Here is a 23,061-nt window from a genome sequence, read left to right as displayed (position 1 = left end):
GAACAAATATTTGTTAATGGGCTCTTCAATCTAGCAGAGAAAGGTATGACATGATCCAATGACTGGAAGATGAAGCCAGACTGGAATTCAGATTCAGACCGATGAGAGTAATTAACCATTGGAGCTATTTGCCAAGAGTTGTAGTAGATCCTCCGTCACTGGTGATTTTTGAATTGGACTGGATGTTTTTCTAAAAGATTTGCTCTAGGAATTATTTTGGGAAAGTTCTTTGGCCCGTGTTACACAGATCTAGATGATCACAAAAAATGGAGGGCAGGTTGTCAAGTTCCAATCTAGCCCGTAGCCATCATCTCAGCATCGTCTTCTCACTGATTTCTGGAAGCATGCACCAATTGCAGATCTTCCCCTCTCTTTCTGCCTGACGCATCCAGCACAGAGGGATGTCATCAGATGAGCAAATGATCATGACTTTATAATCTGATGCTCCTTTTGGATTCCACACTTCCATCCAGAGAGAGAAACTGAACTAGGGACTAAAAAAACATGTTCCTGGTGTTTATGACAGAGAGCCCAGCATACTATGTACAATACGGGCAGTTACGTTGCCCATATTAGGCACATACTAAGTGGAATCTAATCTCTCCATGGTAGGGAATGCTTCATGGACAACTTCCTCAATTTTAGAAATGAGTCAGAGAAGTCCTGTGCAGCCAGCCCTTGCCAGTGCAGGATTGTTCCCTAAGGTATGTAACCTAGTGCTCTAAACCCCTCCATTCTAGGCTGTCCTTTGCCCTGCTGTGGAACCCATCTACCCCTCAGCTGCTTACTCCAGTCACTTAGCACCTGACTGTGCAGAGAAGTACTTCGACTGTGAGCTCTTTGGGACAGGGACCATCTCTTTGCTATGTTTGTACAGTGCCTAGCACAATGGGGTTGGGGCTGCTAGGTGCTACCACAACACAAATAATAATAATTATTAATACTAATAAGCAATCTCCGAGCAGACCTAACTAACCTCCCCCTGGAAATGCTTCTAGTCAATTCCATCACATGCATTTATTATTAGTTAATATTTACATTATTGTGGTGCGTAGAGAACCCAGTCAGGGTTAGGGCTCCACTGTGATAGGCACTATACAAACACATGGAGTCATGGCTTACAAAGAGCTTATGAACAATCTGTGCAGTGGAAGATGCCCCCAGGCTCTGATATCCCAGTTGTGAGCGTCCTTAGCTAACAGGGCAGCTCGTAGGACTAGGACCTATTAAAGGAGGGGAAACCAGCTCCTTTTGGGAAGCTGACGAGCTAAAAGGCTGTAGTGTCTACCGTCAGCCTGTAGATGGCACCTTTTACTGTGTCTGTGGTAATGCTGGAAATAATTGGTGAAAAAAAAATAGTGCTCTTACAATGTAAGGCTCAAAACTGAGAGGGAGAAGGGAAATGTTAGGACTGTCCTAAAGTGGCATCTAATCTAATCTGGAGCAATGGCTCCAGCTTGCTGCCATCCAGATCCAAATAAAGGGACTTAGACTCCAATTCTGCCTTTCCCTGCCCATAACTCCTTCCTCACTTGAGACTTTGAATCATTGAATAGTTGCCTTTCTGTCTATCGCCTAACACTCCCCTTTATAGAAAATTACTACAACGGCTAGAGAAAAGAGGCTCTAACTACTTGGATTGGAGTTGTAAAATTATGCTGGACATGATGTTATTTAACCCCTCGTGTTAGTTTATGAGAAATAGACTCTTTTAAACCTAGGACGTTTCTTTAACTCTATGGAAATGAATGTATCTAATGTAAATAGCACCATACAAACCAGAAAAATATGATAAATTGCTAAAATGGAGATGATATAATCTAAATTAGATTGTAAACAAAGATTATTCCTTCAGCTTCTCTTCAATTTAGATAAAAAGAAGAACAGGAGTACTTGTGGCACCTTAGAGACTAACACATTTATTAGAGCATAAGCTTTCGTGGACTACAGCCCACAAACTAGACACAATCAACTCCGGTTTGAATAAGGACTGGGAATGGCTGAGCCATTACAAACATTGATTCTATCTCCCCTTGTAAGTATGCTCACACTTCTTATCAAACTGTCTGTACTGGGCTATCTTGATTATCACTTCAAAAGTTTTTTTTCTCTTAATTAATTGGCCTCTCAGAGTTGGTAAGACAACTCCCACCTGTTCATGCTCTCTGTATGTGTGTATATATATCTCCTCAATATATGTTCCATTCTATATGCATCCGAAGAAGTGGGCTGTAGTCCACGAAAGCTTATGCTCTAATAAATTTGTTAGTCTCTAAGGTGCCACAAGTACTCCTGTTCTTTTTGCGGATACAGACTAACACGGCTGCTACTCTGAAACCTGTCAATTTAGATAAACTGCAGTTAGCCAAATGTTCTCCACTGTCTACTTGGACAAACACTTTTCAGTCTTTGGAGTAAAGTTATGCTTTTGGGTCTGCAGTGGCAGCATGTTCAGAGCTGTACCTGCAAGCCCATTCCATGGGGGCCTAGAGCTCCTGTCCAAATGCTTATTCCCAGGCAGTTAACATCTCTATGCCTCCGGTTGCATGACATCGTGCTCTGTTACTGATAATGAGGCACATTCCAGAACATCTAGCTCTTGTTACCAAGGGACTCTGAGGGATCCCTAAAGCAATGCCATGCAGATTGTACCGTCTGTAGAATGCAAGCCATCCAATCGCTGGCCAAGAACTATGGGATCCATGAGGATAGCTAGATATCCCAGCACGAAGGTCTTTTGTGTACCCAGCCTTTAGTCTTTCCATCATGTTTAAATATGTGTGATTTTCACAATGGATACGTTAAAATATTATAAAGATAATTACTTTCCCAAAGAATAAAAATATCTTTTTCAGTGCAGAAAGATCAGCTTGTATATAAGGAATATATATTCCATCCCTTTAATCACCAAAATGGACTATCCCTTAACTTTGCACAGGCTTCTTCTTTGCCTCATTCATTTATAATTTTCCAAATAAATAGCATGATTCTAATACTGGTCTTAAAATGCTGCATAAAATTAACCTAGAAATTCATTTCACGCAGGAAGAATGGGTCACTGTTGACCATAACATTCAGATATGTTGCATGGACTATCAAATCAAGCAAGTTCAACACAAAGTCGTTCACAGCATTTAGTTAACCTGACTTGACTGTACCAAATGGGTTGTCCCAGATGTGAGGGGCTGAAGCTGGGGTGGGGGAAAGACACTGTAGTGGGGCAGCTGCCCCACTCCATGAGAAAAAGGGCTGAAACAGGCCAGAGAGGCTGCGCAGCCCAGCAGCCAATCAGCAAAGTCCTGTGGAGAGCCAATCAGGGCCAGGCTGAGCCGTATATAAAGGCTGCTTAGCAAAGGAGAGGGCAGTCTCTTCCCTCAGGAGCCAGTCCTCCTCCCTTGCTAGTCAGGAAGGAGGTAGTACCTTGGACAGAGCAGTGCTGGGCAAGCTTGGGGGAGCAGAGGAGAGCTCTGGCCCAGTTACCTGCCAGGCTGTGGCCCCTGCTAAAAAGGGTCGGGAAGTGGCCCAGGGAAGATAGGAGGACAAGAGGGGAGAGAAGGAGGGCAGAAGGAGGCTGCCGCTAGAGAGTCCCTGGGTCGGGACCCAGAGTAGCGGGTGGGCCTGGCCACCCCCCCTTCCCTCCTAGCACTGCACCTGGCCACGGAGGAGTGTTGTCAAGACTGACTGCAACTTGCCCCTGAGGTGAGAGGCTAGACTTTGGGGTTGTGGTTGGCCACTGAGGCAGATGCAAGCCGAAGGACTGTCGTTACCCCTCCCCCCCATCCCCAGAATGGGGGTGAGAGTGGAGTACTGGGCACTGCCAGAGGGCAGTGTCCTGAAGCGGACACCGCCGAGTGAGAAGCAACATGGTTCCCAAATCAGCGGAGCAGACAATGGGTGAGACACCACACGCAGAGGGCACTCCACAGCTGACAAGAGCTAATTCCCGGAGCAACCAGCAGGAGGCGCCAGTGGTGGTGAGGCAAGACCCGGTTACAGACACCATCACCCACATGCTATTCCCATTTTAAAGTGCTGTTGAATGAAGAATAGCATTAATGCTTGGAATTTCTATGGATGTTGATCTATTGGCTTTTCTACTGGGTAATGCCAGTTCTGTGCATTTCTTGACAAGTTGGAAGATGTAGCTTTCTGGTGCCCCGTGTGGTCTTCAAATGATAGTTCTGATGAAGCTGGATGGGTTAATTGACCATTTGTGTAGAAGCAAGAAATGATGCTTAATTCCATGTTGCTGAGAGCAATGTCCTCCCTTTGTCACCAAAATGAGGGATTATGATGATTACAGATGGTGGAATTATTAATAGCAAATAATTAACTGATCAATTTAGCTCTTTTGTCTGCTCCTATTCATATAAATTTTCACCTATGGCTTTTCTTTACTAACTGGTTGCTTATGAAATGTTGTTGTTTGGGGCTTTTAGGCACTACTGCAATACATTCAGGACCAAGACCCTCTTTGTGCTGGGTGCAATAAAACACATAGGAAACAGTCCCTGAAATGTTTACAGTCTAAAAAGACAAACACCGATGAAAGGTAGGGGAAAGGGCTAGACCACACAAGCAAAAGGATCAGGGAAATGGCAAGGCATGACAGGTGTTCTTAGTTTCATGGCTTTAGTTTCATAAGTTTTATCGATTTGTACAAAAACATTTTTTGGGGGGTGGGGTGATGAGTGCTCTGGGTTGGAGAGGGGGTGAGCAAGGGATTGTTGGAGTAAGAGAAAGGAGTGGGCAGAAGCGAGGTAAGGAGAATAAAGGAAAAGTGTAGTTACAGTATTATTCAGCAATTACATGTGTCTGTGTGCTGCACAGGATTCCAGACAGGATGTCTAGAAACAAGGAAGACCAAGTTGGAACTCAAGCTGTGTGGGAGCGTGTTTGTACTTCTAGCTGTTTTCTTTAATACATTCCTCCGGGTAAATACAGATTATGATTCCACATGTTATGTCAGGAAGAAGGATGAGAAGCATCATGGTCAGGGAAAATGAGTTTGGACAGCTGAAGGGTTGCAATGGTAGGAGAGAGGTGATATGAAATGGGTGAGAACCAACTTCAATGGCTAGACAGCAAATGAGAAAAAAACAGAGTTCAAATGTCAGGGTTGACTGAGTGATTTCAGGAGGCTGTGAAGGTTCTTATGAGCTGCTGCTCTTCTCCATACTGAGGGGAAGCTACTGGGACCATTGCTACCAGGGTCCAGAATGGGGTGGGTAAGAAGATTAGGGACATCTGGAAGGTTCTGGTACAGCCCCCGTGTCCTTGGCTGTAGCTTGTGCTAGCTGCTTTGCTTATTTGCGCTGTAAGCCTGGTCACTTAAGTCTCGTGGTATAGTTTCTGTTCCCTGTTTGAATGACATGACCAGATGGCATCTTTGTGTGTGTGTGTGTGTGTGTGTGTGTGTGTGTGTGTGTGTGTGTGTGTGTGTGCAAATTTTGTACAAATATTCCATAATTTCAGTATCAGAGGGGTAGCCGTGTTAGTCTGGATCTGTAAAAAGTGACGAAGAGTCCTGTGGCACCTTAAAGACTAACAGACGTATTGGAGCATAAGCTTTCGTGGGTGAATGCCACTTCGTGAGACGCATGTAATGGAAATTTCCAGAGGCAGGTATAAATATGCAGGCAAGAATCAGTCTGGAGATAACGAGGTTAGTTCAGTCAGGGAGGATGAGGCCCTCTTCTAGCAGTTGAGGTGTGAACACCAAGGGAGGAGGAACTGCTTTTGTAGTTGGCTAGCCCTTCACAGTCTTTGATTAATCCTGAGCTGATGGTGTCAAATTTGCAAACGAACTGAAGCTCAGCAGTTTCTCTTTGAAGTCTGGTCCTGAAGTTTTTTTGCTGTAAGATGGCTACCTTTACATCTGCTATTGTGTGGCCAGGGAGGTTGAAGTGTTCTCCTACAGGTTTTTGTATATTGCCATTCCTGATATCTGACTTGTGTCCATTTATTCTTTTACGTAGGGATTGTCCAGTTTGGCCAATGTACATAGCAGAGGGGCATTGCTGGCACATGATAGCATATATAACATTGGTGGACGTGCAGGTGAATGAACCGGTGATGTTGTAGCTGATCTGGTTAGGTCCTGTGATGGTGTCGCTGGTGTAGATATGTGGCCAGAGTTAAATTAAATTAAATTAAATTAATGGAGATATCCCATCTCCTAGAACTGGAAGGGACCTTGAAAGGTCATCAAGTCCAGCCCCCTGCTTTCACTAGCAGGACCAAGTACTTGAGTTGGCATCAAGATTTGTTGCATGGATTGGTTCCTGAATAAGAGTTGTTATGGTGTGGTGTGCAGGGCTGAATCTAACTTTTTTGCCGCCCCAGGCAAAAAAGAAGAGCGCCTCCCCACTGTAACACCTCCCCCTCCCCTGAGCACCGCGCCAGGCCACCGAAACCCCCGCCCCCCACAGTGCCTCGCCGGGCCGCCCAAACCCCACCCCCCTGAGCGCCGTGCCGCCGAAGGCCCCCCCCCCAGCACCGCGCCGCCTAAACACCCCCCGCATTGCCCGGCCGAAACAAAAAAACAAAAACACCGCGAGCGCCCCCCTGCCACCCCAACATTGGCTGCCCCTTCTAAGGTGCCGCCCCAAGCACATGCTTGGTTGGCTGGTGCCTGGAGCCGGCCCTGGTGGTGTGTAGTTGCTGGTGAGAATATGCTTAAGGTTGGCGAGCTGTCGGTGGGCGAGGACTGGCCTGCCTCCCAAGGTCTGTGAAAGTGAGGGATCGTTGTCTAGGATGGGTTGCAGATCACTGATGATGTGTTGGACAGGTTTTAGCTGAGGACTGTAGGTGATGGCCAGTGGAGTTCTGTTGGTTTCTTTCTTGGGCTTGTCTTGCAGCAGGAGGCTTCTGGGTACATGTCTGGCTCTGTTGATTTGTTTCCTTATTTCCTCATGTGGGTATCGTAGTTTTGAGAATGCTTGGTGAAGATCTTGTAGGTGTTGGTCTCTGTCTGAGGGGTTGGAGCAAATGCGGTTGTACCTCAGCGCTTGGCTGTAGACGGTAGATCGTGTGGTGCCAGCGATTATGGAGACATAATTTCAGTGTCTCTCTCATGCCAGTAAGAGTTTTTCAAAATGGCCATGATGGCACATCCTCCACAAATATTCTGGTGGACATTTTTTTCATTATAACATTCACAACGCCTTTGTTTTCTCATGAACATCAACAAAGCAAATGAGTCTGATTTGCAAGAATATTGCCAAAAATTCCTCTCCCCTTTTACTCAGACAGCATGAAGACTTAATTTAGGGTTCATGATGGGATCTGCACCATGGATAACAATTTCAACTTGGGCCCATGCAATCACCTTGATTGCAGTGATGGTGTCTGGAGATGTATTTGATCTGAATATGCTTTTATACGTAGCAATGAGTCTTTAACAAAGTCCCAATGTTTGGCTATTTAGCTATAGAAGAGTTGCAGACAAACAAGGTAAAGGAGCTGTGCATATGATGCAATATTTAGGCATACCATAGTAGTGTGGAGTTCCTTAGGATAGTGTTTCCCAAACGGTGGGTTGCAATCCACCAGTGGGTCATGGGAAGTTTCTAAATGAGTTGTGGGCCAGTGTGGAGGGGAAGCCTTGAGGGAGGTTGGAGAGCAAACCTGCCCTGCACTCACCGCACAGCAGCAACACCTGTCCCACAGGCCTGGGCCAGAGTCCCCAACCCAGCCATTGCAACCTGTGCATGGGGTCACACTACCACATTGTGAAGGAGTGGCAGCCAGGCCACATTTGAATGAGTGGTGTCGTGACATGGTGCCAAACTTAATTGGCACCCTGACCCTGTGAGCCTGGTCGGAATATGCAGAGTGGGGATCCAGGTTTAGCCCCTCTGTCACTGCACTGAGAATATGGGTGGGTTTGCTATCCAATACCCCTTCCCCTTGGGCCTCCCCTCCACATTGGGCTGGGATTCGGGGTGCAATGCCAGGGTGGAGGGTGCTGCTGCAGGTGGTTGATGGCCCTTTGATAGGGCGAGGAGGAGGCATTGGTGAAGAAGGATGACACTGGCTCTGAGATGCACCCTCCTTCAAATTTGTATCCTGGGTGGGTCAAGACAAAAGGCAGTTGGTGGGTCACCTTAGGACAAAGTTTGGGAACCACTGACTTAGGAAGAGAGACCTGCTGGCTGGCTTAAACAGACCACAGTTCTGTGTATATGACCTAAAACAAGTCAGTCAAGGTTATATGGTGAATGGTGTTCTGTGGTGCTGTAGAATATGAACGAGAGGAATAGGACAATGATTCTTAAGTGTAAGAGAGCTGCACTTTAAATAGAAACACTGGCCTGAATTTATCATGGCGAGTCATTAAGTGAGCCATCATCTGTGTGAAGTCCGAATGACTGCAAATGGCCAATCCTGAGCCTGGTCTGCAAATAGCTTTGTGTGGATTTTTTTTTCTTAATTATTTTGTCTCTTGCTGTTCTCTACTTTAATTATTTGTCTGTGTTCTATGGATGTGACTAAAATCTATCTGTACAGTTTATTTGTATATTCCAGCAGCACTTACCCCATGTTAAGGGCTGGACCACTCCTGCCCCAAAGAGCTCCTAATCTAAGAGAACAAGCAACATGTGAAGGGTGCAGGAGAGAGACACAATCCAGCATGCAATTTATGTATATTAAAGTAAGTCTCCGCAAGACCTAATAGCACCTCACTATATTCATTATTAGTTGGCATTTCTCTTAATTCCAAGTGAATTAAACTCCTCCCTGGTTCTGTGCGTGCCTGGCCCCTTTCACAAGCAGAGTCTCCACCTTCCAACATTAAAGGGCAAGCAGATGCTTCTCTCTTGGTCCAATCCTAATGCAGGGTTTGAGTGACCACTCGTCAGCAGTGTGACTTCTGGAGTAAGGGATTCTTCCACCTGCTAGACACTAAATGATGCTTGACCATCATAACATTACTCCAATCCAAGATGGGCAGTTCTCCCTATGACAAATCACCTGCTCCTCCCTGCAGTGCATGGTTCTAATCTGCTGTTGCAGTACCTCCCCTTCTACCAAGGGAGTGACTACCGCCTTCAACACTACATTTGTGCTCCAAGCCAAGCACAATGGGGGTTGATGGAGGGGGTGGTGAATAATACAAAGAACACCCTTTGTCCCCTCCTCTCTTAAATATGGGAAAGGTAAACTCCATATCATTCAGCTTGTCCAGTGCTCCTATAGCCATTCTTAGGGCTAGTCTACACTTGTAGCTACTCACTACAGCAATGGCAGGGGCTCTCCCATCAATATAGGTAATCCATCTCTCCAAGGTATAGAGTTTCCCAAGTGTGATACTGTAAGTATTTATGGTTTCAGAGTGGCAGCCGTGTTAGTCTGTATCCGCAAAAAGAACAGGAGTACTTGTGGCACCTTAGAGACTAAGACATTTGTTAGTCTCTAAGGTGCCACAAGTACTCCTGTTCTTTTTGTAAGTATTTAAACCCTGAAACCACTGATCGGGGCTAGATCAATGGTGTTTGTTTTGCCCATTAAAACAGATTAGATGATTGTATAGTTATCACTGTAGGGGAGGATCACGAGGGAGGCAGGAAGCTGGATGGGATGAGCCAGGAAGCCTTGTCCAACCCTGTCACCACTCTTTACCTTTGGTGTAATGAGGAACTTTCTTGCTGCAGACAACTGTTCTTGAGAAGATGTTTTATAATGCTGGTTTCATAATTCAAGGTCTAACAGGTCTGGTAACAGAGAGACACTTAGATTTACAGTGTGGCTTGCTCTAAGGTACAACACTGGACTCAGAAGCCCTAGAATGGAAGGTTATATATAGGCTCCCGTTTGCTTCTCCTTCCCCTGAACTAGTAACACTGCTCACAGCATCTGAGCCTTCAAGAACCTGCGGAGCCAACAGCTGCATCACAGCAGAGAAGCAGATTAACCTGAGGCTATTGTAAACAAAGGCTTGTGTGATTTCCCTTCTGGAGCAGGTATTTCACACATGCACTGTGGAGGCTAGACTGCACAGTTACAGATTATATACGTGAATCACCTCTGATATTTTATACCAGACCTGTTTGAAGGGTTGTCGGTGTAATGCAAACTTTTACTTCATTTACAATTCTTGGGGGGCTTTGTGATATGCAGATTACCAAAATCAAACTGGCTTGTGGATGTCAGAGTAAATATTTGATTACATCTAGTCAGATGCACTATTATTTTGTGCTTTTGAAAAGGACAATTATTCAAAATGCTTAATTAAAGAGATCTCCATGGTGCAGCAAATGAAGGCTCTAGTGTCTAACCTTTCACCTTCAGTTCACATTTTGCTCACAGGCAAAATGATTTACTAACATCAGTTTAGACCACAGTAGCTATTTGTCCACTCCAAATCAATAAGCACCACACAGTTTGGTAATGATATAATTGTCCACAGATGTTCAGGAGAGTCCTAGGATTAATCAATGCTACCAGACCCTGACTTCAATAATCAGTATGAGTCACTCATCCAAAGATGTTCTTAAAGGGGGAGTGTTTGAGTAACAAAGCATCCAGGAAGAATTCTGTAACAGTCTAAAACTGAATACAGATGTAGATTTACCAAAATTACTAGTGTTTATTGGGTGCTTAACTTGAGACACCTTAAAGGGGCCTGCTTTTCAGTGGGTTGGTGCTCATTGCTTTCTGAAAATCCATCATCTTCAAGCTGGGCCCCCAAGAATTCACTTTTGAAAAATTAGGACATAATTTTTAGAAAGGAAAGTTAGAATTCTTCTAAATTTAACTAAAAGGCTATGCTATTCCAAGTTTGCTTCCATGATTCTTGAGCCTCTCATGAGCCCAAGTGTGGGGTCAAAGGGATAGAGCTGGCAGTCTCTACTGAAAAGAAACTTTGGGCTAGTGCAGTGAGGACATTAAAGGTTAAGACTGAAGTGTGTTAGTAGAGCTGCAATGTGTGAGAATTCAGTACTGGCATAATAGAGGCAATACAGAGTTATTAGCAGGCCTAGGTGTTGTGCATTAGGATGGAGGTGTATTGTCAGTGTGGAGTAGGGAAGGTTGCCCAGTGCACCTAAGTGATTAGAGACTTTATCCTGGGAAACAAATGAGTCCACTGCTGCATTAATTGCATCCGGAAATGCTCCTTACAGCTTGATTCCCTTTAGTCACCTGTTGCTTTTGCTTGTGTGATTAAAGTTGGTCCTATGTGCAAGCAGACTGAATCCTGTTGTCACATTGTATCCTAACTCTGCCAACATGCAAGAAAACACAGTGATTGAGATGGTTTTACTGTACACTTGGCTAGTCCTCAGACAAGCCATGTTTAGTGGATGCAATTTATCATCATTAAGAGAGTAACTTGTCATTAAATGTAAAACTAAATCTCTCTCCATTACTTGTATTGAGAGTTACTGGAAATAACTTACTTTATGACATTCATGGAGCAAAACAGGTGCAGAGAAGATTTAATTGCCCTCTTCCTTAGTGGAAGTCAGGTGCCAAAATCAAACTGCCAGTAACAGGCAAGATAGAAATAACAGTAAGGGGGGAAGGCATTGCCTATAGAAACCAGAACCTCAGGCACCAGAGAGCAAGGAGGAGGTGAGCTGTATTCTTGCAACATTGCACTATTCCCACTGCATGCTCACTGATGCCAATCCCTGCCCCAATCTGCTATTTCATGTTTATCTCTGATTCATGCCTGTCCCAATAATCCAAGTCATTCTATGCCCATTTTTATTTGCTTTTAATATTATGGTTGTAGACGGCTTATAAATAGATAATAGTATAAAGGCCAAGATGAACTTTATGTACATGCACCATGCCTAGTTTAGACTTATGGGAAGAAGGGTGATAGGGTTGTTAGAGACAATTGTTTTCCAGTGCAGTTTGTTACTAACAAAACCTAGCCCTTTTCTAGGTGGTTTTTGTTTTAAATGCTGAGCTATCAGCCAGAAGCCAACCTAATTATTTAAAAAAAAAGTTGGATGCTTTAGATTTTCCAGACTCCACAATTGAAAAACCAAATTTCTAGTCAAACATGCTAGTTTAATGGAGACAGAGATGATTGAGGGAGAAGGAGCCAAGGAACTAGGAAATGACTCTAGCTGCTGATGTTTTTTAAATCATTGCATACGTCTTAAAAAATAATCCAAGGCCTGGGGAAATTGTGCATGTACTCTTCAGACAGGAGAGTGACTAAACTGTTCTAGCGGGAGGGGGTTGGGGGGTTACCCTGAAGAGAAGCGGAGTACTGCTGAGAATAGAGATGGATGCGAGGCAAGATTGAATTTCATACGTGTAGCTCTCCTCCATGCTAAAATGTGAACTTTGAACCCCAGCAAAAAGGCAGCGGCAGCTCGTCTCTTGATTTCCCTCCAGCCTGTTGGGGGATTCTTCAGCCCCCTTTACAAACTGCAGGTATCGCCTCGCCAGGTGCTTTGGGCCAGAGCCTGCTCTCCCTTACAGCCCTGTAAAGCCAGAATAGCCCCCATGGCATTGATGGAATTGCTCTGGCTTTACCCTGGACTCTGGAGGGATCCGCACCTGCCCCTTGGGTACCTGGGTTAGTCTCAGGGCTTTGCTCTGCCAGCTGCTTCCGTCGTTCGGCAAACTCCCAGAGCGGGCAGGGGCTTGAGGAAGGGACGATCGCTTTACATCGAGCAGCGTTATTTAAATAACTACATTCCTGCTCCCTAGGCAGGTAAAAAGCAGCAGCCGCCCTGTGAGTGAGTGAGAGCAGAGACAGCCCGTGCTGCAGCCTTCTCCGGGCGAGGGGAGGATCGGAGAGGCAGGGAACTCACTAGCAAACAGCATCAGCTGCTGCACCTGAGTCTGGTTTCTGCGCTCCGCTCGGCTTCTCTCTGGGGGATTTGTAGAGTCACCAAAGCAGCAACTACCATGACATCAGCTGAGGGCAGTTTAACGCGCACTGAAATATTCATTACCTGGCAATGAGGCGCTGCCGCCTTGCAAAGTGATCAGCAGCAGCTGTGCTGCCTGCACTCATTCGCCCCCCATCCCCTCTCTCGTTTGCATTCGAGGGGCTCAGTTTACTCCTATTGTTTCCAAAGCCGGGGTGCGGTCGAATCCCCGGGAGTCCCTGATGGCGCTGCCCCCGCGGAACCCCGCAGCACCCCCTTCCTCTGCCCCGCGGCTCTCGCAGAGGGGAGCAGTGTAAACGGACCTAAGGGGGGAGAAAGAAGCTAAAGTTGCCCGCGGCCGCCATGGCCTCGGACAGAGCAGTCAGCGAGGCGCTGGGCTACAGCAGGACTCCTCCAGGGTGCGCTGGGCTGTGAGGGCATCGCTCTGCCGCGGGTTTCGCTTGCGCCGAATCAAGCCGTGTGAACGTTCTGTGCGCGCAGCGGAGACGCTATCGTTGTTGGGCAATGGAAACGGGCTGGAAGTGGCGGGGAAGGGCTCCGAGCTGGAGTTGATGACGGATCTCTCCCTGCCGGCCTTGAACTTTCCATCCTTTGCAAGGGATTCGTTAGCCCGGAGGAGGGGACCGGGGGGAAGAATTTCCAACCTTGCAGCCTCTGAAGGGGCAGAGTGAGCCTCCTCCCGCGTCATTACAGAACAAGCGGTCCCCAGACGCGGTGCGCTCCCGGGCGTCAGGTAAGGCAAAGTTTTACAGCCTCTGTCTCATCCTCCGCTCCGTAGCTGTCGGTGTAATCGTGTTTAGTCCGGAGCGGACGGGAGAAACACTTGTTACCTCGCAGCCTGTTTCTCTGGATCGCATCCCTCAGCTGTTATGTGAAGAGACACCCCCCTCCCCCCATTTCGTGTCTTTGTGTTGCGCTGTGTTTTGGTGGGGGGTGGGAGGGAGGCAGCCAGCCTACCTTGGAAGATCAATATTTTAAATACAAAGTGAAAGCAACAATCGAACTAATTCCCCACTCTCTCCCCCGCCCCCATATCCTTTCTTTTTGTTTTGCAAGGAAACTTTTTTTTTTTAATTCTCCCTGTCAAATTGCCCAGGGAGAAGGGGCTTTTTCGGCGGGGTTGCCCCTATTTAATTTCTGTGCCTGTGATCATTTAAAAATATCTGTTAAACCCCCCAGCCGTTCCCGTGACTTGGTGCCCTGGCAATATGCTGAGATGGGGCATCCCTCAATGGCCGCACGTTGTAAGTTTCTGACAACTTGTAGTTACCTTCCAAATGCAGTTATCGCTATGGGCATGATCGATCTCGCGGTGTGTGCGCAGCATGCCAGGCTGGTGCCATGCCAGAGAGCTGCATGAGTTTGACTAGGGATTAGCGGGCCTGGCATTCCTCCCCCCGTTTATACATGGAGTCCTCCTAGGTAATGGGCAAAAGATATCCACACACCCCCCCCCGGACAAGTTGAATCTTATTTATATGGTGCCATAGATGCGCATCGCTCTTCAGATGCCTGGTTCATTCACAAGGCTGGCGCTGCAGAGGCTGTCTGTAGTATAACACACCCTCTCTGGGGAGGGGTCACAGCACAGACACCGCCTGTCTATGGCCAGCGCCTCGGTTTCCAGCCGAACCTCTCGGCATGCCAGAGCAGGGGAAATCTTCGCCCGCTCCGCTGGGCTCCCAGCTCGGACAGGCTGAACCGGCGAGCCGCGGGCTGGGGGAAGGTGCGAGCCATGTCCTGCCAGCTGGCCAAGCGGCGTGTCCCCCGGCCCGGAGCGGCACAGCCCCTTACCGGGCGGCGGGTGGAGGGAGGTTCGCACCGCTGGCGGCTCGGCCTCCAAACCCCAGATGGGGAAGCCTTGACGTACAGACCAGAGACCCTGTAGCGCCGTGCTGCTTGTCCTGGGCTTGAACTAGTTGTAGGGGTGGTGGGTACCTGTTGCAGGCTAGTCTGTGTCCTGGCATGCGTGTGTTGGACGTAGGGAGCCGTTCGGACCCCTTTCTCCAGTTCGGGGATGCTAATGGAGCGATATCAAACTGGGACCACTCCTCCCCGAGCGCGAACAAGGGGGTAACCCCGCCAGATCGCGCAAGAGGGTCTGTTTAAAAAATAATAAGCCATAGGGAGAGAAGGTTCTTTGCGAGGATAGTTTGATAAGCGGATTTTATTGCTTAACCTACCACTAGTTCCAGTTTCAATTGCTCCTGTACAAAAAGGCTAATATTTATTATTTCTATAGTGCCGGAGGGGTACATGATGATTGAAAGGCAAAGTCTGTCCTGAGGACAATCTAAGCTAGACAATGGAGGGAAAGATTAAAACGAAGATGGATGAGGACCAGGAGAGAGGCTTTCATTGTGTATACATTTCGGCCCCGATTCTGCAATGAGAACCATGAAGTGGCCTTCTGCCTACATGGAACTCATGACAGGATCAGGACCTTGGATGGTTCCTGTTTGTTTGGAGTATCTTTTTTGGGTGGGGGACGTGAATTTGATATTAATATGTCAACATACTAACAAATCAAAATAGAAACGATCAGTTTGTGAGGGTAAGAAATAATAGCCTACATGGATTTATTAAGAATAAGTCATGTCAAACCAACCCACTTTTCTTATACTCAAAGAGTATTTTTCAGGTATCTAAAAGGGTGTCATAAGGAGGTGGGAGAAAACTTGTTCATCTTAGCCTCTAAGGATAGAACAAGAAGCAGTGGGCTTAAACTGCAGCAAGGGAGGTTTAGGTTGGAAATTAGAAAAAAGTTCCTAACTGTCAGGGTGGTTAAACATTGGAATAAACTGCCTAGGGAGGTTGTGGAATCTCCATCTCTGGAGATATTTAAGAGTAGGTTAGATAAAATGTCTATCAGGGATGGTCTAGACAGTATTTGGTCCTGCTATGAGGTAGGCCTCTCGAGGTCCCTTCCAGTCCTAAAGTCTATGAATCTTATTTGATAGGTTTCAGAGTAGCAGCCGTGTTAGTCTGTATCCGCAAAAAGAAGAACAGGAGTACTTGTGGCACCTTAGAGCCTAACAAATTTATTAGAGCATAAGCTTTCGTGGACTACAGCCCATATATGCATCCGAAGAAGTGGGCTGTAGTCCACGAAAGCTTATGCTCTAATAAATTTGTTAGTCTCTAAGGTGCCACAAGTACTCCTGTTCTTCTTTTTATTTGATAGGGTTAATAGCCTACTGCATAGGAGGGAAGCCATAGTTGTGGTATATCTTGATTTTTAGTAAGGCTTTTGACACAGTCCCGTATGACATTCTCATATGCAAACAAGGGAAATTACCAAAAGCTGAGTGCATAACTGGTTGAAAGAACATACTCAAAGAGTATTTATCAATGATTCACTGTCAATCTAGGAGGATGTATCTAGTAGGGTCCCCATGGGTCTGTCCTGTGTCCACTACTAGTCAATATTTTCATTAATGACTTGGCTAATGGAATATAGAGTATCCTTAAGATTTGCAGATAACTCCAAACTGGGAGGGTTGCAAGCTCTGTGGAGGACAGGATTAGAATTCAAAATGAGTTTGACAGATTGGAGAAATGGTTTGAAATCAACAAGATGAAATTCAATAAAGAAAATTGCAAAGTACTAGAATTATAAAGGAAAAAATCAAATGCACAACTACAAAATAGGGAATAAGTGACTAGGTAGTAGTACTGCAGTATAGCGGATCACACACTGAATATCAGCCAACAACGTGATGCAGTTGCGAAAAAGGCTAATCTCATTCTGGGGTATATTAACAAGTGTGTCATCTATAAAACAGGCAGGAACTGTCCTGCTTTATTTGGCACTGGTGAATCCTCGGCTGGAGTACTGTGTCCAGTCTGGAAGCCACACTTTAAGAAAGATATGGACAAAGTGGAGAGAGGCTAGAGGAGAGCAACAAAAATGATAAAAGATTTAGAAAACCTGACCTGTGAGGAAAGATTTAAAAAGAACTGGGCATGTTTAGTCTTGAAAAAAGAAGGCTGTGGACAGGGGGAGTGGAGGGGGAACCTGATAACTGTCTTCAAATATGTTAAGAGCTGTTTATAAAGAAGACAGTGATTGATCGTTCTCTGTGTCCACTGAAGATAGGACAAGAAGTAATGGGCTTAATCTGCAGTGAGGTAGATTGATGTTAGATAGTTGAAAAAACTTTCTAACTATAAGGATAATTAAGTTTTGGAATAGACTTCCGAGGGAGGCTGTGGAATCCCCATCATTTGGAGCTTTTAAAGAACAGGTTAGACAAAAAACTGTCAGGGATGATCTAAATGTACTTGCTCCTGTCTCAGGGCAGGGGGCTGGACTAGCTGACCTCTCAAAATCCCTTTCAGTCCAAAATGTCTATGATTCTATTTTTGCTTATATGTTGTATCCACATCCTCCATCCTTTGCTTGTTTGTATCTTTAGACTGTAAGTTCTCCAGGACAGGGATGATCCCTTCTATGTTTATGCAGCACAATGGGGTCTTGCTCCTCCTCTGAATCTTTGGGCACTGCCATAACATAAGTACTTACTACTAGTAATTAATATTCGAGAGAGAAGCAGAGTCTGGCAAGAGGTCAGCCATGGAAGAATGTCTGAATGGAGACCAGATTGAAAGCTGTGTGGTATGTAGACTCTTGGAGGGTATTCTAGTTCTGAGGGTTCGTAATCACCTGTTTAATGTGGTGCAATCTGCCAGTAGCAAAGTTTCCAGAAAAAGCTGCTTAGTACCACAGGGTCTTACTGAAGTGGAGATATCATTGTTTGTAGGTGCGCCCAGCATAGCTGTACCAGCACATGAAAAATTCAGAGAGACCAAAATGATCACAAGACAAAGAGTATTTCTTCTTGCCTTGAGATCACGATGACAAAGATGAAACCATTAAAGCACCTGGAGAAGTTTTAAATCGCAGTGTAGAAAAAGAAAACGTGAAGGAGTACTTCCCTGAGGCAATGACAGTAATGGAATAATCAATCTATTGTTACTATTGCATGAGCCAACTTCTTTTCTCCTTTAGAAAGATATCAGCAAGTTGATTCACTCAAACTGAGGTCCTATAGAGGCCAGCATTTTCCCATGACTCAAGATCCCTGGTTGGGTGCCAAAAGACATAGCTATAGATTTTTATTTTTAACTGTGAGATTTTCCTGGGGATTTTCATTATAATGATAAAGCTAAGTAAAGAAGTCTGTCCTAGTGAGACAGGGTAAGTGCCACCCTCAATCCTTCCTGTGCCACGTGGGTGTAAAACACTACTGCTGGTATGAGAACCAAATTCTGATTTGGGAGTGGCTTACACCCACTTTGCACAGTTGTAAATGGCTATACAAGGTGCAGAGAGACTGGCGAATCAGGCATAATATTCAGCTGTGGAATACTTCAGTTTGCCTTCTCATATCTGAGATGTGCATGAGGAAGAGGCCAGTCTAGAATGTGGCATGTCTAGTGATTGACATGCCCAGTTGCAGTAATACCTGCCTAGTGAAAGTCTTCAGGAAAGGGACAGACTAGGAAGAACACACCTGTCCCAAGGCTGCAGCAAGCTGCTTGTGCCACCACCCAGCAACAGTGACATATTGGTAAGTGAAAGGGATGTTTAGGAAGTAAAAGAGCATGAATAACTTAGTGGAAATGTCAGTGTGAGGACTGTAAAAGCAGCAGAGAGTCCTGTGGCACCTTATAGACTTACAGACGTATTGGAGCATGAGCTTTCGTGGGTGAATACCCACTTTGTCGGATGCATGTGTGAGGACTGCTCTGCATGCCAAGAAATTAGCTGCTCTGATTGCTGGAGTATATGTTTGCATTTCTTATTACTGAACATTGTGTTTTTTAAATATATATTTGCTTCCATGATACGGGCTGTAGGGAGTGCAAGTTTCTTCTGGAGTGAGAATTGAGGTGAGCAAGGCTGCCACTTGAGTAGATGACAGAGACCAAGTTGAAGGGGAGGATGCATAGTGATTACAGAAGAAATGACATGGTGGTTCTGATTTTGACAAAAGTCATATTCATGTCAATTTCCTTGCATCCAAGACTTTGCAGATCAAAGGCCAAATGACTCCTGGTTTTGATTTTGGATGCCAGGCAGGAAGCAGGGAAAGACTCCAAACTTTAAGGCAGATAGTAGAAAAAGGAAGAGGACTGAACTTCCAAAAAAGCATAATGTACAGGAATGTGTCTGTACCACAGGAGCAAGAGTTTGAATTAGGCCTCCTCTGCAGTGGTTCCTAAGAACAGTTTAAAAAAAAATGATAACCAGACAGAACTGCTTTCTAGCTAATGAGAGTTGGGGGTATCTTAAAATAAAGAAAATACAATCTTGAAATGGAAAATGACTTTTCTGACAAAACAACTTTTTACAAATGAGTTTTTTTTAATAAAAAATTATTGGGTTTTCAGGTTTTAAATTAAAAACAAACAAACCAGTGGACCAAAACAAACAAAAATAATCTTTCATTGAAGTTCTTCAGTGGAAAACAAATCCTTTTCTGACCAGCTCAATTTGACTGGCCAGTGTGGATGCCCCCAAATTATATAAGAACAGTGGCTCTCATTATTTGGTTGGTTTGTTCTTATTGGGATGGGGACACAGTAGGAGCTTTTTTTAGAGCGTCCTCTTGTCTCAAGAGTATTGTTTTGACAAACTCTTGTAACACAATTTGGTCCCTGTTCATACTGTCCAGTCAAAATGTGTTAGCCTCCCATTTGGCTACAGGGGAGTTCAGGCCTAATTTAGATGGTCAACTCACAGGTGCTCTTTGTCTCTTTGCTCTGTGTTTGTAAAACACCCAGCACAATGGGGTCCTGATCCATGTCAAGGGGTCCTAGGTGCTACTGTAATACAAATAATTAGTAGACCATGCTTAATTGCCATTTTAAACATGGCTGGGGAAAAACAGTTTAGTTATTAACATTCAGTTAAAAAGTAACCAGAATTCTTGACGGTGTAAGTTTTATTTTGCATAAGTATGAAGAAAGAAGGTGATGGGCTGAGGCAGCCTGGTTGATGAGATGAACTAAGAGACATGAAACAATTTACTGCCTGTGTTAGATTAGCAACTGAGCTATGGGAGGGGAAAACAGCATCTCAGAAGCTCTATCGCAGGCAGAGAGGGGAGGAATAGCAGAATAAAAGTTGGCTCTGTGGATACTGAGAGAAGAGAGCCCAGAGAGGGGTAAAGGCCATTGCATTAATTAGCTCTATCTAGAGTCATTGGGAGTCTGGAGTTCAGCTACATGGCCCCTTCTTTATTGTTCAGCACCAAACTGTGTGCAGTGCCTGGGGACTTCCCTGTGTAACTCTTGGGTTCTCTGGCACAAGGCAGGGTCCCTTATGTAACTGGAGAGTTTACAGTTAGGCACAGATCCAGACTTTTCAGAGAAGTCCCAAGATAAGTGGAGAGGAGAATCCCCTTCTCTTTCTCTCATGTCCCTCTTCTCTCTCCCCTTATTCCCATCTGCCTCCAATTTGTCTGGTGCTGCTGCTCCTTGCCACTGCTTAGTGATGCTGAAAATTTCATGAGTTTTCAGGCCCATGTAAATCAGCTGTTTCTGATCTGGAACCATAACTGTGTTTGAGGGGAAGAGGGCACCTTGGATCCGGGTTCCTCAAAATTAGAGTGTGGGGAGGTTTGGAGGACCCCACCTCTAGTAGTGCTGCAGGTTGAGCTTGAGAGATCGTGTGTGTCACAGAGCAGCCCGTTGGAAAGTGTTGGTTCAGAAGACATTTTGTTTAGAAAAATATATCAAAACATTCCATTCTGGAACCATTAAAAGAAAAAAAAAAGTTGAAATGACTTTTTCATTTTTTAAATGTTGCTACCCATTATAATATAAAATAAAGACAACACTGAAATGAAATGTTTTTATTGTAATGAAATGGTTTGTTTCCAATGATTCCCCCCACCCCACCCCCCAATCATTTTGTGGGAAACTTCAAAAATTGATGTTTCATTCCTATTTGGAATTAAAACAAATTTCAAAAACATGGAATTTCCCATGAAATAGAAATTCTGGTTCCCACACAGCTCTGAGAGTAACTGTGGGGCTTGTTGGGTTTGCCTCTGCATGCTACTAGTCCTGAATGATTTGCAGGAGAGCTGTGATCAATTGGTTAACAAGGGACCCAACGCACCGATTGTCTTTTGCCACATTTATGCTCCAGGGAATCCCATTAAAGGGCAAGATTGCTCCACAACATTACACTACATGTATATTGCTTTAAAATAAATAAATAAAAGCAATGAGATGTTTTGTGGGTTTTTTTTTTTAAACCTCCCCCTCCCCCATGGCCTCCAAGGAGTACTGAGAACTCTATCTTAAAATTGATTTAATTTGTCAAGTTTCTTAAATGTATTGGCTGCCCTGTGTGCAGATGACTTTAAATGCAGATCGCTTTTAAATTTAAATAGTTCAGGATACAAGATTTGCTTGATCTGGGGCTGGGCCTTTCTCTTTTTTTAGAACATAAAGAGTCCCAGCTGTCGCTGCTGCTGTTGCCATGAGTGTATATGTGCAGGCACAACATATGTCTTGACATCACCACTGTAGAATTTTAAATGTAGTGCTTGCTCTCTGATTACATGTCCTTTTATGCTCATTGGGCAAACTGACCCCAATTGTTCACAACAGCCACTGGAATTTTTCTCCTGTAAAATTCCCTTCACTGTACTAGTGGCAACTACTGTAATAATGCTACTTTGTGTGTTTAGGGCCTGGGCTTGCAAGCATGTAGGCCTATGCTTAACTTCAAACACATGTTTGTACAGCGCCTAGCACAAGTGGGGAAAGACAAACAGGGTGTCTCACCAAAGGCTGGGCTGGGCTTGCTTTGTGTGTGGGCTGCACCACCACAGTAGCTGAGGCTTGAAGTGGAAGCCTTTGTGGTCCCTGGGCAGAGAAGCTTCTCTGACTGTGTTGAGCTAGTAGGAGCTGTACTGAGCTTCTATTAGATCCCCCCTCTTTTTTCCAATAACTTGCCAGTGGACAGACCTGCAGGAACACTGGGACATTTTGTTCTCTTTCGTAGACCTGGTATATTGGAGGCTAATTCCTCCAGAGTGGGGAGAGAAGGGTGTATGTGTGCGGAGGGAGAGCTTTGAACAACAGGCTAATCTTTACACTGTCTTTGCTGGATTTAATGGACACAAGCAAGGATCTGAGAGTCACTGAACTGTCACAGAAACATACTTAGGTGATGAGTGTCTCTCTTGGTGTATCTGAAGTACCAGATTTCTGGAACTGCTGTGTGGGGCAGGGGTGAGCCAGAGCTACCGTTACAGGGGACCACCCTCAAAGAAGTAATAAAATCCATCCATTAAAACATTTAAACAACAGTACATGAGACCAGCCTTAGCAGTGTGCTCTTTAGGTGACCAGAGGTGGGTTTCTTCCACAGATACAAGAGCCTCTGCCAGACATTGACAACTTCTAAAAATAACCTATTTCAGTGAAACCCCATTAAACCTTGCTGCCCTCTTTCCTGTATTTATTTCCCCATTTTTGTTTGTTTAGCATCCAACACATGCTAGGGGCTTCTCAAACACAGGGTGTGATGGTGCTGCCCGTGGGAGCCAGCTGAGGTCACTCAATTAGGGTGAACTGCAAACAAAACAGGGCAGACAAACACCAAAAGCTGGTGGATATTCCAATGCTTACGTTTACCAAGCCAGCACAAAACCGCTCCTGTAGTACCTCACTGGTTACTCAGAAGTCCAAACAACGCAGTTCCCTTAAAGTACCCAACCTCAGGCCTCCGTCCAGACACACCTGTCAGATATGATGATTATTAGTGAAAATCTTACTACATCATATAAAATAAAAGGTTCTTCCAATCCCAAAGGATCAGCCACATACCCAGCTCTAATTCTAACTTAGATCTTACCCAAAATACACACTATAGCCAATTCTTATTAACTAAGTTAAAATTTATTAAAAAAAGAAAAGAGAGAGAGTGTTGGTTAAAAGATCAATATACATACAGACTTGAATTCAATTCTTGAGGTTCAGATACATAGCAGAGGTGAGCTTGTAGTTGACAAAAGTCCTTTTAGAAATAGTCCATAGGTTATAGTCCAATGTCCATATTCAGGGTGGCTCCAGTCAGTGACTGGGGATCTCAATCCTTATGGCTTACGATTTCCCCCTCTTCAAACCCAAAGCAGATCTGAGATGAAGTAGGATCATGTCCCAGGGTTCTTAGACA

The 23,061-nt window shown here is 45.0% G+C and overlaps 1 protein-coding gene across 3 annotated transcripts in view; it reads left to right on the top strand.

Moving 5' to 3' along the window:
- CDH23 (cadherin related 23) overlaps nucleotides 1-23,061 on the top strand; it is a 533,292-nt gene that overhangs the window by 16,219 nt on the left and 494,012 nt on the right. The window contains exon 1 of one of the 3 annotated variants that reach the window (XM_065551951.1): nucleotides 11,503-11,577. The exons of 1 other annotated variant lie outside the window; for it this stretch is intronic. The gene's annotated coding sequence lies outside the window, so the exon portion shown is untranslated. Of the gene's footprint in view, nucleotides 1-11,502; nucleotides 11,578-12,745; nucleotides 13,594-23,061 lie in introns of those variants that run through there. One more of the 3 variants, XM_065551952.1, reaches the window with a different exon arrangement.

Source organism: Chrysemys picta, chromosome 7 (assembly GCF_011386835.1).
Source record: "Chrysemys picta bellii isolate R12L10 chromosome 7, ASM1138683v2, whole genome shotgun sequence".
In the NCBI taxonomy this organism is placed as follows: domain Eukaryota; kingdom Metazoa; phylum Chordata; order Testudines; family Emydidae; genus Chrysemys; species Chrysemys picta.
Note: the sequence above shows the minus strand (reverse complement) of the source record. Positions and strands in the feature narration are given on the sequence as shown.